Below are 9,319 nucleotides of genomic sequence, written 5' to 3' on the forward strand. Positions count from 1 at the left end.
TGCATCAATGTACATATTTCAGTTTTAAGTATCTGCAGCATCAAAATAATGATTTTATTTTCTTTAGACTCAGATTGTTTTCCTTTCCTTAATGGCCCCACAAGCCAAATTTCATCTTTTGCATTATGATTGTGTGACATTTCAACTGGCGACTGATGGAACATGTCTTTTCCTTCATGCTATGTAAGTAAAAAATCACCGATTTTGCTTAAGTTTCCCAATAACTCTTGAGTTGAAACAAAGCACACAAAGCTCTGGTGCAGTGGGATTTTTTTTTATTATAAAAAAGGGAGATTAGAAAGGATACTCAGCTACAAACTTAGCTAATACAGTTCAATGCAGCAAGCCTTATAATCTAGTGAAGACGCAAACAGCTGAGGTAAGATGAGCATCTTTGATACAGTCTGTTTTCAAGTTACGTTTATGCAAATGAATAAAAAGGTTTTAATTCAGGCTGCAGTTAAGTATTATGCCATGTTCTATCATACATCTAAAAGGAGGGAAGTTCTGAGTGTAGGAACACACAGGGAGGAAATTACATTTTCTTCTTCTTATCTGACAGTCATGCTCCCTCTTGCATTACTACCTCCCACATTTGCACTCTTGTCTTTTCTTTTTCTCACAATGGCAGCAGCTACCTGGAAAAAAAAAAAAAAAAGTTTTGGACAATTCATAGAGATTTTCCTTTACTTTTTGGAGAAGGATTTTGAGGTGGCCTCTTCCCCTACAAGGAGGCAGCCTGTCTTCCACCATGTGCTCTTTTTTTTCTTTTCTTGCTTTCCAAGTTCATTCTCTCCCTCTGCTCAGTGATACGCTTTTGTAGCTAGCAGCTGTCCCAGTCATCACCAGCAGAACCCTCAGACACCAGCGTGCCTTCCCTGCAGAGGGCTGGTGTTAGGTATTTACACACGGGTGACCTACTTCATTGCCTAACTGGTTTTGACACTATTTTCCAGCTATATGGATTAAGATTTTTTCTTCCTGAAGTCATCGGTCTTTCTCCTAACCTTTCATGACTCTGAATCATGTCCTAATGGTAAACGTCATGGCCTCTTAATCCTCTCTTTTCTATAGTGTTTGCATGAAGAACTGCAGTCAATATGGGATGCCCAAGGAAGAGCCTATGAACAAGGTAAGCACCTTGTCCTCTGGTTCTCCCAGTGTCCTGTAATCTGTGGTTTGGAGGCTTCTGCAGTGTGGATGGTGGGTGATGTTTTCTTATTTAACAGACTTTATATTTAACACACTTTTCTTCTGTTAATTTGTTTGATTTGGTTTACCTTCCAAACTGTTAGCATCTTGCAGCATCTTACAGTACCTTGCAGCAAAGATTTCCACAGCTTAAAATCATGCAGAGAACCCACCTTTTGTTTGGAACATGCTTCCTACCAGATCCATTAATATTCTTAGTACTCATATTGGAAAAAGACATAAACAGTGTCTCCATCCTCATCTTGTCTCTGCCACTGGTGATTTTGTAGACCTCTGTCATATCTCCCCTTGTTTCAGAGTTAAGAGCCCGTAGGCATACTTTATACAGAACCATTTTGTTTCTTTGGTGATCCTTGTCAAACGTTTTCTGAATCATTTCCAGTTCTATCATGCCCTCTCTGAGATATGAAGAAAAGAACTGTACCTACTACTCAATATGCAGAGAACTATGGATTGATACTGAGGCAGATGTGTTACAATGTTCTCTGTTCTGTGCTCCGTTCCATTCCTAATAATTCAATTTATTTTTTTTTTTTCTGAATAAAAGGGAACATTGTGTTGCCATTTTCATAGATATATTCATCACGACTCAAAGATCTCATTTGTGAGTGGACACCCAGCTTACAGCCCATCCTTGCATATGTAATTTTTTCCCGTGTGCACTACTTTACACAACTACATCAAATGTTATCTGATGTTTTATTATCCAGTCACTCAGCCTTGTAAGGTCTTTTTTCAGTTCTTCACATTGAGCCCTTTAACTGCATCACAATTTGTCCTCTAACTTTCCTTTACCTGAATAGCTTAATATCATTAGCAACCTGTGATATCTCACAGCTCACTCTCTTTTTCCAGATCATTTATGAATACATTAAGCAGCACAAGTCACAGCACAGGTCCCTGCAGACTCCTCTTGTGATCTCCTTCTTCCATGAAAACTGACCTTTTACTTCTGTTTTATTTCTGTTTCCTGTCATTTAGTCATTTTTTGATCTACTCCTCTTGCTTCTTGTTGCATAAAGGTGCCTTTTTTATTTTTTTTAATGAAGCTTTGTGCAGGAACCTCATTGCCCCTGGAAATCCCAGTAACCCTTAAACATGAGACACCACCAAAGAATTATAGATTTGCAATACTTGATATAATGCAACAAAAGCTGTGTCATCTTCCTCAATATGTCATATTTATATATGTGTCCAGCGATTCTGCTCTGTAGGACTTCTTACAACTAGCAGAAAGAAACATTAGTGTATAAAAACTAATCCATAAATTGTAATTTTAGACTTGAAGTTTTAAAAGCTATTTATATTACATTAAAATGCAAATAGCTGAGGGTATTGATATCAGTTACTGATATGTTTTTTCCAGTCCCAAATCAATATTTTTAACAGTTACGTTTTAAAAGTTCTGTTACATTCAAGTCTCCTTTGAGGACACTACAAAATTTAGCTTTGCAAAGCTTGTTGATTATAACAGCTGATGTAAAATATGAGGTTTATATTGCATTATCAGTAAGCACATATGCTTGCTTCCTGGGAAAACATGGCGATTTCTCCTCCTTTAAGTGGCTGCTCTGGCCTAAGTAATGGGCTTAATGACTGAAGGAATAAAAAAAACATCAAGTGAGGTCAAATTAGTGAGTTGATTGATCCAAAATTTTGCTATCTACAAAAGACTTGTCATAAAAAACATCATGGAGAGGTACAGAATATCCAGCTCCTAGACAAATTTTGAGCAACTATTTTTTTTTGTTTAAAAAGACTGCGGATGTTTTCCATATCTGTATAAATATCAAATTATTTTTCAAGGGCTATCCACACTCAAAGAGTTAGTCAATTTTACGCATAATTATGTATTATTTTAAAAAAAACTTTTTTTTTTTTAAACACTGCCTACTTCAATTTATTGCTGCTGGCAGAATATGCAAGTTGCAGTAGGAGTATGCAACTTACTTTCTACCATTTTTATTCTACATATTTCTATCATGCCATAGGCTGTCTATCTGGCAACTTACAAACATTTCCTTTATATCAGTTCTCACACGGAAGTCTGCAAATGTTACTACTTTGTTAAGAATTTCTTTTTCCACCATGTATTTTAAGAAAACTTGCAAATCATCATACAGACTCTCACAACACGTGGTGTCAAACTTTTGCAGTAGGAAAAAATACTCTTTATTTCTATAGTTGGTTTTTTTTCTGATTTTAAAGTACGTCTTATTCAGGATAATGCCTTGGCCTGTCACTATTTTCTTTCGCTGCCAGACTCCTTCAGTAATTTTTTTGAATGTCTAAATAACTTGTTTTGTTTTAACCACTGGTGGTTGTCACCCTGTACATGTTTCATGTTTTCCATATTTGCTAATTCTTTTGAGAGGGAAGTAAAATCTCAGTGCAATTTTCAGTCAGTTCGTGACCTTTTTCAGCTAATGACATATACTCTGAGGTAATTAAAATTGTGCACTTTTGCTGGAAAAATAGTTAGTTCATTCTTAAATACCTTCAAAATTCCTATTATCTAGTCTATGGGATTGTCTGTGTTTAGTTTCTTGCCTTCCTATCACTGTTTCCTTCTTTTTCAATACCTCAGCACCCAGTACTGCTTTGTCATCTGGTACAAATAACATTAGGTACCTCTACATTTCCTGTGACGCATCAGTTTGCAGTGTTTTTACCCTCTTTAGAGAGGTTCTTATCATGCTGCCACTGAAGTTAACACTAAAAGCTCTGTAGGATTCAATAGCACAGAATCCAGCCCTTTTTCTTTTTACTTTCTAGTGGCTGAATATGGTCTTTTAATTACAATGGACAAAGAATGTACATATGCTTTCTCCTACTCTATTTATATCCCATTTCCAAGTCTCTGAGCATTTACTTTTGTCGTACCTCTCTTAATTTTAACATGACATACTGTCTGGTTTTCTTTAGACCTTCCATATGGACTTTTCCTCAGCTTAGTTTCATCTTGACTAGCTTTTTCCACCTTGAAATTTGAACAAATACATCTTTTTTGTCTTCTGTAGCCATTTCTTATTTATATACATGCGTAGTTCTTTTAAGTCAGATACACCTTAAAGGATAAGTTTTAATGAAAAAGAAATTCCTGTGCAATGGGAAATGCTTTAGAAAACATTGATAAGATTTAATGTGTATGTAGCCCCTGTATGTGGTACGCAGATTTTTTAATTTTTTTTTTTTTTTCATTTCTGATACACTTATGTGTGACAGTGCTGGGATTTGGTACGATTTCTCCACTGAATATAATGAATTTCAATATGCTTCCTGTTGTTTAGTGTATCAATTACAGTCACTTCATCAGCTAACTCTTTTGTGTTACTTAGGAGTAAAGAATAGCCTTTCCACTCAGGAGCTCTCAAAAGCAATTTTCAGTTTATCAAACATTTGCTTATACAAACCATGTAGTGCTCTAAAAATTGTCCAATAAATGAACAACATTTGAAATTACTGTTTTATCAGACTTAATAATCGCTTATCTCTTTCAGTAGTGTGTGCTCCATATTCCTCTGATGGCAAGTGGTGAACCTGCAAGTACATTTCTTTTGTTGTGACTTTGTATTACCTGTACATCTTCTCCCATTGAATCCCTTAAGTGTACTGCTGTTCTCCAAGCAACATTTCAAAACTATTAAAAAGGCAGAAAAAAATTTGTTGCAGCTTCCCTAGGGATGTTTACCAAATTTGCATAGACTAAATTTTGCTTATGCCAAGTTATTAATGCTATAATTCTATAGCAGTTAATGCATACATTTAAGTTCTGGGTTGAGGCAAATACAGAAGTCTGATTATTCTAAACAATTTAAACATATTTGTTAAAATAATGTCCCAAAGGAGATAAGTTACATTCATAAACCAAATGTATGTATCATTCCACTGAAGTTAATATGATTTTTCCATTTGGTTTCAGTTTAGGTTCATCTGTTACCAGAGTTCTTCAGTTCAGTTCTGGTTGAGACTCAGCAAAACCTGAAAACAAATGACTGCAGTTCAAAGTCAAGATTGGTTTGGCTAACTCCACAAGCAGAATTACATCCAAGGTGAATTCAAGCAAATATGTACCCTTTTAGTCTAGTTCTTTGTGATAAATTCAGGAGTAAAAAGAATATTTAATCTTATTCTTGCAGCTGAATGCAGCACTGCATGAACCAATGACAGTAACAATTATATAACTTCAGTAATAAAATCTGTTGTATCAAAGTAGCTACTATGTTTCTAAGTGAATTCAGATTGTCTAAATAAAATTGTTAAAAAAAACAAAACAAAAACAAACAACAACAACAACAACAACAAAAGAGGGGGAGGGAGAATAAAAGAACTGCTTCAAGAGAGAAATAGTCAGTCTGATTTTGTCATTAAAATGTATATACAGCAAGAGCACCTGAGGACTGTAGAGTAACCCTGACACTGTAATTACCTGCCCTGTGATTCTTTAACTCTGGAACCTAACTAGCACCTCCAAATTCCTGGAAGCTGAATAAATAGAAATACTTCCCAAATTCTGCTATATGGTACAGTAGTGATTCACACACGTATCATCCGTAGGGAATATCTTAACACCCATCACAGACCACTGCTACATAAACTGTATCAGAGCGATACCTGCTGTCGCCATGTGCCTGCGCCTGCCCTGGAAGGAGCAAGCCCCATGTTTTGCCCCACGCACCGCAGTGGTGGCTGTCAGCCCAGGTGTGGTGACAGGCGAGCTGCCTTCCCACCTCCTCTTGGTGAGCACCAGTATTCCCCTGAGAAGCCCCTTACCCCCTTTTCCCTGTTCATTTATTCTGCGCTTCTAGCCTGCAGTGTGGCTGGGGAAAAAAAAAACAGAGTAGTGATTTTCTGATGGATTTCCCGTTGGTCAAACAAAGCCTAAAATTTTCAGTCTCACTATTTGCCCAAATTTGGAGTGGATTTTTCAAGTGGACAGAAGCAGCTCCTGACAATGAGAGGACTTGGTGCCAAAATTCAAGCCTTTGCTGTGAAGCTTGAACTGTTTAACTGATTTTGCTCAAATCTTCCAAAATAATTCTGTAAGAAGTGGGTACTCAGTAAATAAAATGTGTGACTTGGATGAATCAAAATAAATAATTTCCTATTAATGGTTCTAGTTATGCTGGTAACCAGTAACATGACAGAAACAAATAATACAAGAGATGATCACTTGGTGACTCATGATCTTCCCCTCAGAGTTGAATTTGACTCTAATAAACCTTTATAGATATATCTTCAGAAAAAAGTGGTTAAAAGGGAGACAATCACAAGAAAGTAACAGTAAAAATCAGTGTCAGATTTTGGCAAGCTGCACTGAATTGTTGGTATATGGCTACAGCATCTCTAATCATTATATCTAGTACCAGCTCAGCCCAGACGTTTAGAAACCCTGATTGCCACAGCTGCAAATCTCTTTATTTTAGCCAACAGCCTCACTAGTCCACTAGAACATCCCTTGCATCAGAGTTCATGATAATGAACGAGACATCCAGTGCTGGCAAAAAGAACAGCACTAAGGGTGTTGAACTGTCAATACAGAGACCGTATTTGGCCACCGCAGTCATTGGGAGCCAGGGTGCTCCCGAGCGGTTTGTTTGTGATGATCAGTGTTGCTAGGCAGACGGGCAGCTACAGCCTGTACCAACGGGAGCTTTTTCTGGACATGAGACTTCAGTTCCTAGAAATGAGTAACTGAAGTACGTTTAAAAAAGTTTCCTAAGAATGATAAGCCCTTCATTTTAAGTGTGATGACAGAAAAATCTACATACTCAGAAGGCAATTATACTGTCTGGGCTATTTTTTTTTGAGTTCTCTTTTGTTGGGGTAAAAAATAAAGATTAAAAAAATTACCTCTTTACCTGCCTCACAGTAGCTAATAACAGTAGCCAGCTATATGATGCATGGTACTAATATTCAGTAATCGAAGTTAAATTCTCCTTTAATTCTCTCTTCTCTGGAACACACACTCTGCGGAATGTGCAATGACCTAGACATCTTACTTCTTTTCTCAAAACAAAAGATGCTCCTAATTACTAAGGCGTGCACCCTTTTTTTCCAAACTTTCCACAAGCACTTGGGCAGGACAGGGGAACAGTGCTGAAGTGCCCTTTAGTACTGAAGTGTATGTAGGGGTGAGGAGGAATAGCACAGAACGATCTTCAGAAAGACTGAATGCAGATTTGGAGCCTGGAGACTTCTTCACGTGAGCTGTGCCTGCTCCCTCCTGTCACTTCCAGAGCCCCTGTGTGCTCAGGAATGGTCTCTCTGCATGCTGTTGCTAGGGCATGGTACTCCCAACGCTGAGAGGGGCTGTATTTTTTTTAAACCATGTGAAGCTTAGAAAAAGATATCTTTAGATTGCTACTTTTAAATACTGATCTTTAAAAAACGCAGTTATTTATACTAGGCAATAAAATTAAAATACAGAGAACACTAGCATCCTTGAAAGGTGTATTCATCCTCTAATTTATTTTAGACATATTTGCATTACCTGTTTTCACTGAGAACAGTAATAAACATGCTAGACTAGTCTTCAAGCTCTGGTCGAGAGAACCATCTCTAGCAATCAGGCTTCAAAGATTCATAATGCCACCAACAAATAGCTCCCCGTGTCTATCTTGGGCCATCTAAAGACTTACTGGGAGACAACATTCCATGGACAAATATGTGTTTACCCTTCACCTGTGCAATTTATACACATTTGTTACAGCAGAGCCAGCTTACAGTAGCTGCGTAGTCCACTTCCAGATGTTTCTGTTCAGGCTCTCCCTGTTTCTGTTACTTTGATTGCTAGTACTCAAAAACCAGAAATGTACCACAATCCCTTGCTCCGCCACCAACCTATAGTTTTAGAGTAAATTAAAGAACTTCCATCTTTTAAAATGAGGTAAGAATGGTTTTGCTAGACTAAGCTGGCTTGTGCTTTTAACATCTCAATGAAATGGCTGTCCTCACTTTTTAACACAGTTATGAATAATGACTTTAGGAAAACATTAAAATTCATAACTAGACTCATGCTTTATAGATTTCCTTTAGGACTTAAGATACTGCTGATAAACAATTTCTGGTCCCACTGAAATCACAGAACTATGTATCTGTGGTCCACATCTGTGACAGAGTGAAGTATTTCTCTCAGTACTAAAACACAACCATGTACATCAGCTGTTCACTGGCAACATTTTCCAGACCAGGTATTTGCTTCAGGTTTTTAAGACAGATTTTCTGTGTATTTTACAAGGCATTGTCTTCTTAAAACTATCAAACGAGTTGCAGAGAACTTTGAGAAGAGGCTGGAATGTATTCTGAAATACAATATGCTTGGTCATATATGTAATTGTAACAGAGACAAATGCAGCCCTCATATATTTAGGTTACTCTGACCGTAAGGCGTATGTAAGTCTAACCCCCTTCAGCCTAGTCAGAAGTACAAATTTCAAGCCTGCGAAGCCTTTTCCTGTCTCCCATTGCCACGGCACTAGTTCGAACACGGTCCCCAGGCGCTACCACAGCAGAGGAGCGCAGAGGCCGCGCCCGCCCGCCCCGTCGCGACCACCGCTTGCAGGACTCCCAGGCCAGGCGGGGCGGCCCGCAGCGAATACCGGGAGTATTAGACCAGGGAGTCTCCCCGACAGCGGCGACAGGCGACTGCCTACCCGCTGGTGGCGAGAGGCACCAGGACGGCACCAGGGCCGCCCGCAGGCCCTCCACCAGGTTCAGCCGCCGCGCCCGCCAACGGACAGGGCGCGCCGATCCGCGACAACGGTTGCGCACGCGCCAGACCCCGCCCGCCGAGCCCAACCGTTACTGCTTGAGCCGCCCTGCGCATGCTCCACCTTCCGGCGACCGCCGCCTACATGTCCCGTCAGGCCATGCGGCGCCCCCGCGCCCACAGCGGGCCCTGCCCGCGCTCCAAGCACGCCAGGAGCTGTAGTTCTACAGGGAGTGTCTCGTCACCAGCTTCTCGGCTCCCCCCTCCTCCACCGCCCTCGCGGCGGCGGAAAGGCGCCGACATGCCTGGGCAGGAAGCGCCCCCCCAACCCCCGCTCGTTGTTATGACTACCAGGAAGCAGGCGGAGCCGGCCGGGAAGCGGAGTCACCGGCTGAG

General features: G+C 39.7%; 1 long non-coding RNA gene across 1 annotated transcript; it reads right to left on the reverse strand.

Moving 5' to 3' along the window:
* Positions 1-258: 258 nt before the first annotated feature.
* On the reverse strand, positions 259-9,250 carry LOC309447892. Its single transcript, XR_014185685.1, has 2 exons — positions 9,169-9,250; positions 259-638 (listed from the first exon to the last, which is right to left on the reverse strand). It is a non-coding gene; the product is annotated as an uncharacterized lncRNA (long non-coding RNA).
* Between the last annotated feature and the right edge of the window lie 69 nt (positions 9,251-9,319).

Source organism: Streptopelia decaocto (assembly GCF_964273445.1).
Source record: "Streptopelia decaocto genome assembly, chromosome: 1".
NCBI classification, from domain to species: domain Eukaryota; kingdom Metazoa; phylum Chordata; class Aves; order Columbiformes; family Columbidae; genus Streptopelia; species Streptopelia decaocto.